The 7954-nt window shown below is 38.2% G+C and overlaps 1 long non-coding RNA gene across 4 annotated transcripts; it reads right to left on the bottom strand.

Annotated features, from left to right (window-relative positions):
• Positions 1–437: 437 nt before the first annotated feature.
• On the bottom strand, positions 438–2481 carry LOC106667958. Of its 4 annotated transcripts, XR_001340673.2 has the most exons (9): positions 2003–2479; positions 1882–1945; positions 1552–1634; positions 1333–1486; positions 1107–1201; positions 909–1046; positions 790–847; positions 651–730; positions 438–588 (listed from the first exon to the last, which is right to left on the bottom strand). It is a non-coding gene; the product is annotated as an uncharacterized LOC106667958 (long non-coding RNA). The 4 variants fall into 4 exon arrangements; XR_001340675.2 differs by having other exon boundaries at positions 438–601; positions 909–1201; positions 2003–2481; XR_001340672.2 differs by having other exon boundaries at positions 909–1201; positions 2003–2480.
• Between the last annotated feature and the right edge of the window lie 5473 nt (positions 2482–7954).

The raw sequence follows: 7954 nt of genomic DNA, 5'->3' as shown, positions 1-7954 counted from the left end.
AAATTATGCAATATATGCAGTTTTTGTATCCATTTTCTTTTTTTTTTCGATTTGTCATATTTTTTACTTATTAGTTAGTGTATAATAGAAGTTCAACAATATCTTAAATTCTATAGTGTTTAGATTATGGTGATAATTGCAATAACTGATGATTCGTTGACCTCGACTTTTAGCCAATTTGAAATTCATGAATTATAATTAAAATAAACGTATATACGTATGTACCTTTCACCATCAATGTTCTGAATTTCGAAGCGAGGAGAAAACAAGTATTCATAAAACCTTGAAATCTGTTACTCCGTTGTGTTGCTGTCGTCGAACGCTAATCGGTAATATCGGTAGCTCCTTAGAACGAGGAGGAAGTAGTACATGAGCCCTGGAACAATGCCGAAGATTAATGTGACCGGTTTAGCACGAATTAAAGCTACACTTGCCATCCCAAGATAAAAGTAGTATCATTACGGGTATGGGTTGGTGTTTTAGCCAGCCGACTAAACCACCTATTCCAATAGCGAGGGATATTAAAGCACCAAAGATGACTGCCCCCAATAAAGCATAATTGTTCTTTTCCATTAAATCCATCCGGTCCTGTTTGTATTAACTATTAAACGTTTCTAATGTGATTAAGAGCTGGTATAATTAGATCTCACCAATTTATAAGCAACGAAACTTATAACCCCGACAATGGTATTCCAAATGAAGTACAAAATGCAGAGGACAACGGACCAATCTAAATACAAAAGGCAAATCAACGATTTTCGTTTAGGTAATGAGCTGTCGGTCGTTTACCTACGGAGCCGTGGACGATCTGATTCACTTGCATGAAAATTCCTATCAGGCCGCCAGCCTGATTAAATGTTTTCTTTGTTGTTATTTTCCATATTGACGGAAATATTGTAAATACTTACGGCCATGATCCAACCAATGAGTTTCCCACCGCTTTGTAGCGATCTGATGACACAGCAAGTGTCGACCAGGCACAACATCTTGTTGCTTTATTTCGAAATGCATTTCATACAATACGGCTTGTAAAAAAAATATTGTCCCTAATGATCAGTACACATATGATTATTATACATCTGTGGCAGTTTTTATTTAAAAAGTACATATTAATAATAATCATCGTAATATTCCGCCTCTTCTTCGTCTTGCTTTTCGAACTTGTAACTGTTAACTACGATCATGAAAACTGATATAACGCCTAGAACAAAAACGTACGCACATATTGTGTGTTTTATAGCAAATGAATAATATTGAAATATTGTAAATAATATTGTAACATACTTTATAAATAATATTATATGATAACATTATTATAAATATATCGCTTACAATTGTATACGCCTAGTCCTATAACTGGAGCATAGCAAGCGGACGTCATCTCAATGTGCATAAACGCTATACCTAGTCCAATGCCTGCAAATATTGATAACAAAATCATAATCCAAAATATGCAATAAGCACCATCCAGCACTGTGACGCTCTCCTGGAATTATTTTGATAATTAATTTATAAACTACTTTGTCGTTGACAAAACCCTTTGTTGCTGACCGCCCAAATCCCCAGGAGAACACAAAATCCAGCTGCCAATAAGAAGAAGAAAAATATCACTCCGGGGGAAAACATAGCAATTTCTGGAAAAAAGGAACATTCATTTGGAAATCTCCGATGGGTCAAAACATCACAAATCTAGAACTATTGGAGTATTGGGGCGTATTTGGTTTAAAAATCTAAAAAGGAAACTGCCATACGAATTCATTCACGTTTATTAAGCACTTTGAACCTTAAAATTTCTAAAATAAATTTCTATTCGTCGCTTTATATCGAATTTAAACATAAGTCTAGATATGTCTGATCCAGACTTTGTCGTTTAGTATTTACCTAAAAATGACCTGGAATGCACCAAGAACCGCGCAATAAAGGTCAGACCTATAGCACCTTGAATCTAAGGACAAACAGCAACATGAAAAATGAGAATTCAACATGATTCTTGAAGACATACGACGCATAACCAACCGACGATGTGGCTCCAGACCCTGACTGATAAGCAGCAACAACTCCTTATCCGACAGCATCGAGAACAGCCCATTATTCAAGTTCACTGTACAAATAAAGGCGATAGGAACAGATGGCGCATCGGCATTTCCCACATGATCAATAACATCTAAACGTTTCCTGTTTAACATCTCATAGTTTACAAATTTTCAAATTGGTATTAGAGTTGCAATTCCCAACGTGTGAAAACAATTAAAAATTACATTAGCTGAGGGTGGGAAATAAATTCTAAGTGTGGCGGCACTTGTTGTAAATGATTGGAAATAAGACTTCCAGGAGTATAAAAAGTCACTCCCCTCATTCCGGCAGCTGCAGAAACTCGTTTACGCAGCCTTACAGTTTTCGGGCCCATAACCCGTACTGCTCGGCGCCCACTGGGCCATAGTACTTTGACTAATGGCAATTTTCTCGTGATTTTAAATTAAATGAAAATAAAACTTTGTGAAATATGGTACCAACTACCTATCACTTACCACAATAAATACCATTCCAGTCGGCAGTTGACGACAGAATTTGTTTTCACTTGTGCTCTCTATGTATGAATTCTCCTTGCTTGTGTAAGACAGATTCAAATTGTAAAAATGAGTTCCTTTGATGTAAATGTGGTATCCTTTTTGCAACGCAAAATTTAGTAGACACGCATAAATGTGACGCTGTCGCATCTACTAGCTCTCGTCAGCGAAGATGTAGGGAAGAATGTATTGAAAATTCTATGGACCTAGAGGAGGTAATTCGATTGATACGTGTTCGATGTGGGCAATTGTTTCTCACTTCTGAGGACAGCGAAATACCTGAAACTGACAACTGTACCCTTCGGCATGTTGAATTATGTTCCAAATGAGATAGTCTTTTTCCAAATTACCATAATTTACAAAGACACGAAGAAAACTATAGTCTACTACAAATTCCATTGATAAAAGTTGAAACAAAGAAAAAAGAATTCTAAAGCTGGACGCACAGTAGGTTGGTGGGGCGGCGCGGCTCGGTGCGGAATTGAGAAGGTCCTCACACTATGTAGGAACCGCTCTCGGCCGCGTTGGACGGATTTTTCCCCTCCATCTAAACGCTGCGGTTTAGTGTGGATTTTGCATTTCCAGGAGTCCCCACGACACTTCGTCTTTAGAAATATGGCCTCCGAGGGCAGCCGAATATGCCCGAACTCAACGATTTACGGCCGCCCCGCCGCGCTACCTTTAGCCCTTCCTTCGACCATTGATGAATATGAAACGCATTCGAAGGTCGCATTAAATCTTTTTTCCTTCGCTCTGAAAATAATTTTGATTTAACCTCTTTTTACAAACAACGTAAAACCTAAGATTTTTAATAAAATTTCAGGTTTATTTCGAAACTGTAATTCTTTAAAAATCAATTTTTTAGTAGAATGTTTTTTTCAAAGCCAACATAATGAAAGGACAGACCGAGCATTTAAGACGTTGAATAAAGCTGATTCGTATCTGTCGATGGTATAAGAATAAGGGTAAATAAACAATGTACTTTGAAAACTGGCCCATTAATTCCCTTACCGAGATCAATAAAAAATAACTTAAGATTTTCGTCGGGTAGCGTCGAGTACAGTCGAAGACAAAAGAACCGGACACTCATATTTTTATTCAAACTACATGTATTATTGTCGTTATATTAATTACAACATACTTATTTTAATATAGATCAAATTAACTGTGATTAAAAATCAATTAGTTTTTATTTAAAAAATTAATTTTAATGGTTTGGTAGAAAATTAATCAAAACACCAGAATACGATTTTTTGATATAATGAATTTAACTAACAATTTATTGTACTCGCTTCGGTGGTACATATACTAAAATTGGAACAATTTATTACACGGTTTTGCTCATAAAATTTAATTAACAATTTATTTCATATTTTTGCTCGTAAAATTACACCATTTTCTAATGTCGGGTAGCATCAGAACAGGACACTCATATTTTTTGTAGTTTATTTCAAACTAAGTATATGTAATTTTGTCGTTATATTGATTACAACATGTTATTTTAATGTAAACCAAATTAAACGAGATCAAAAATGCATAAGTTTTTATAAACATTGTTTAATTATGATGGTTAGGAGTAACTTTATTTAAAACAATTAAGTTTAACAAACAATTTATTAGATGGTTGTGCTAATAAAATTTAACTAACAATTTATTACAAGGTTTTGCTCAAAATAGTGCATTAAGAGCAAAAGATGCGTTGGGATTGTGATCGTGATTATTGTGACAAACGCTGCGGACTGTACGCGACGTGTACTTACGCCGGATAGATGTGCACACCCCACCAAAAGGTTGCAAGGTGTCGGGTAGCATCGGGTAGCGTCGCATGGCGTAGCATCGGGTAAGTGTGTTTCTGGCATAAAGTTCATATGCGCTGAACTCTTCGCCGATTGTTGATTGTCCTATTGTCGATTAACCGTTGAAACGGAAAGTTACTCCATATTCATTCAACAACTTTCGACAATGTCCTACTGACTGCGCCAGTTAAATAATTTCTTGCGTTAAATGCGTTTTTAAAAACTTTTATTCGAGAAATTCCAAAAAAGGACATTCAGTTTCTTCTAATTTCCTAATCTAAATCAAATTTCTCCGATATACCTTCTGGAAAATCTAACTTAAGACTATGTTGTTATGTGTTAATAAAAATGCTTACAAAATCTCTGGAGTGAGAGAGAGTGCCAAATTTTAGAAACGACACCTGTATTGTCATCACCATCACCTCATTTATGTAATAAAATAGTTATACTCTTATATATATATATATATATATGTGTGTGTGTGTGTGTGTGTGTGTGTGTGTGTGTGTGTGTGTGTGTGGGTGTGTGTGTGTATGTGTGTATTTCTTCAAGTAAGATGTAAATTAAATGATAAAGACGAATTTAATTAAGAGTAGGTATTATGTAATGTGCACCGAAATGCTTTTCCTCTGGCCTAGGACGTCCTCTCTCAGATGACGAACAAAGACTAAATTAAAAATTACCAAAAAATTCAGTTTAAAATTGATCCATTTATTTTATTTCATTTTGCAGTAGCGAATTACATAGTGGGTGACAGAACAAAATTGAAAATTGAGGGGGAAAATTGGAGAAATATGGATAATAAAGGAAGGAGGAATATAGAAAGTAAGAGACATGTGGAGCGCGTTCCCTCTTATCTCCTGTTCACGGATCATCAATTTCTTTCTCGTCTGGAAATATGCTCTTCAGTCCTGGGTCTAATCTAGGCCCAGGGCCTTTCATTGCCTTAACACCCCGCCTCCCTATGTCATTGGGCCATTCACAGACAACAGACGACGAGTCAGGAAAGGAAATGTACCGGCAGCTGTAGATGTCGTCAGGCCGTTTTCCACTTGGGAATATTCGTTTCTGCGAGGCTAAAAACCTCATTAGCATGATCAATTACTTTAATGTAGTGTTCTTCTCAGTGAATACAATTGCTGACATCCCTCAGTCATACGAATTGGCTCGACAACTACTGACATTTTTACAAATTTATTAGATCGAAATTTCTGCCTCAATCTTGGCCACCTTAATATAATATATTAAATGTGTGATCGTTAAAATAATTCTACAGTACAGTATATAATTTCCTCTCTAAAGACCATCTTCCAAACCATATCCAAACGTCACGCTAGAAGCATTGATAACAATCCCTTCCTATAACAGAACTGTCTACCGGTTAATGGTGAATCGTCGAATACAACTCTCATCTTTCCGATCTTCCAGAACCCTTCCCAAACACATATCTCTCTGGTCCGCTACAAAGAAAAAACCCTAATTAAAATATCAAACAATGGATTCCTCCATCCGTTTACTTCATAGATTCTGGTCAGGAGAGACAATGATAAATCTGTCAACTTTGTTTAGATGGATAGTTGTAAATAGTGTAAAAGAAAGTTTATTTTTTAAAATGTATTACAGTTATTTCATATTATTAGACAGCGCATGCGCATACATAGAAGAAAAACGGCGGCAACACCGGAATGATTAGCAACCCTGAAGGGATGACAGTGACGTAGGCTGAGCGGAGACTACGCAGTACGCACTACGCAGTTTTGTAGTTAAAAACGGCGTCTTTGAAAGGAGCGACTTTGATTAATTAAACTCTTACAAATTTGTTGTTTACTTTTACTAATCCTTTTACATTTCAGAGGACGGAGCATAAAGGCGAAGTTAAGGACAAAGAGTTCATAGAGGCGATTTATAGTATGTGGGTTGGCGAGAGATCAGATCGGGAAGTCTTCTTGAAACTTATCGAGTAAAGGTGAGATGGATTTGGCTTCTTCAGGCGAATTTCAAGGTAATGGCATTTTCCGGTCCTAAACCAACTGAACCAACGACCAGCTGAACTGTGCCGGAGCAGTTATTACGCAGTTGTTAGATGGCGCCTAGCGGAATAGTTCAGGCGGACAGTTCAGCGACAGCCGGCGTTGGTTTTGAGCGAGATGTGCGATTCGTCGAAGTCGACTCGTGCAGGAACTTACGGCTCTACTTTTGAGTGATATCAATTCCCGGCCATCATCGATCCCTTTGACCCGGATGATTCCGAAGACATTGTCAGGTGGCCAAATAAAATAGACCAACTTGGGCGAATTCGTGGATGGTCTGAGAACGAAAGGACCATAATGATGCAGTAGAAGTTGTCGAAAGCTACTAAGAAATATCGTCTTGAGATGTATGAGTTGACTTGGGAGGAGTGGATCCCTCGGCGATACTATTTTGCTGCTGTCCTGGAGGTGTTGGTTCTGAGGCGTGAAGAACCAACAGAGACCATGACACAATACTATCAGGCAAAACTCGAATTGTCCAACTTTTCCCAACCGTTACATTAAGGTTTTCGTTGGGGGGGCCGCGGTAGCCGAGTGGTTAATGCGTCAAACTCTCGGCTAGGAGATCCCGCGGTCGTGGGTTCGATCCCCAGCGTCGCCTCTGGACTTTTTCTGACGCCTAAGGGGACCGGTGGCCCCAATTGAAAGAAATTGACACGGCACTCATCAATGAAAGGGGCGGGATCGGATCTCAGCGACCCTGAATTTGGTCCCAACCCCCTTTAAAAATGAGTTTCTTCGATGGAAGAACACCGGTACAACGGGGGCTCAAGTTCACATTTGTGTTGCGAGCCCTCCCCCAAAATGTGCAGCCATGGATAAAGTACAATAAGCTGTACAGCTTAGCTGCAGTGCTCAGGAGGGAACTCCTCCAGTCCCTGGTATCCAAGAAAAAAAAACATTAAGCAATTTTTTATACTTAAGTTAATCAATTCTGCCTGTTCGGCCTGGTTCCGCTCTCTTGGAAGTCTCACGCACACCTGAGGAATCCAGCCAACTGTCAGAGGAATATGGTGCTCTCGCGGCCGCTTCCACCGCGAAAGCCAGAAGACACAGGCGGGCGCGTGACAATATTATGTGCGGGGTCCATGACCATGAAGGTTTTATAAATAAAATCTAAGCCGAGACGTAAGGATGCTGGTAAATTTGGACAATTAAAAAACTATGGTTCCAAGTAAACGAGTCTATTTTTATTTTTTACTGGGTTCCGTGTTTGATGGTTACAGTTTGTTAATTTCCGACAATTATTATTTGGTTCCATGTTATTTTTTATAGGACCTGTTGTCGACAGAAGAAAATTGTTTTGCATACAGGAGACGGCTGCGCCTGTATCGAGAAGTGCCGAAGTTTTAAAATTATTAGCAAGACTATGTATATGGTTATAACGACCTTGTGTTGTATTGGGACTGGTGGTACAATGGATCCTCGGTATTAGTTTTTTTTGTTATTATTGGGTTTACGTTGGGTTGGGTTTCCCTTGGAATTTAATTTTTGAACGGTTGCTACTAAAATTTTGCCCATTTTTTGTTTTACTGGGTGGGATCTCTAGAGGAGAGATGAG

Source organism: Cimex lectularius, unplaced genomic scaffold, assembly GCF_000648675.2.
Source record: "Cimex lectularius strain Harlan isolate CLEC.00 unplaced genomic scaffold, Clec_2.1 scaffold281, whole genome shotgun sequence".
Lineage (NCBI taxonomy): Eukaryota > Metazoa > Arthropoda > Insecta > Hemiptera > Cimicidae > Cimex > Cimex lectularius.
This window is presented reverse-complemented; position numbering and strand designations above follow the sequence as displayed.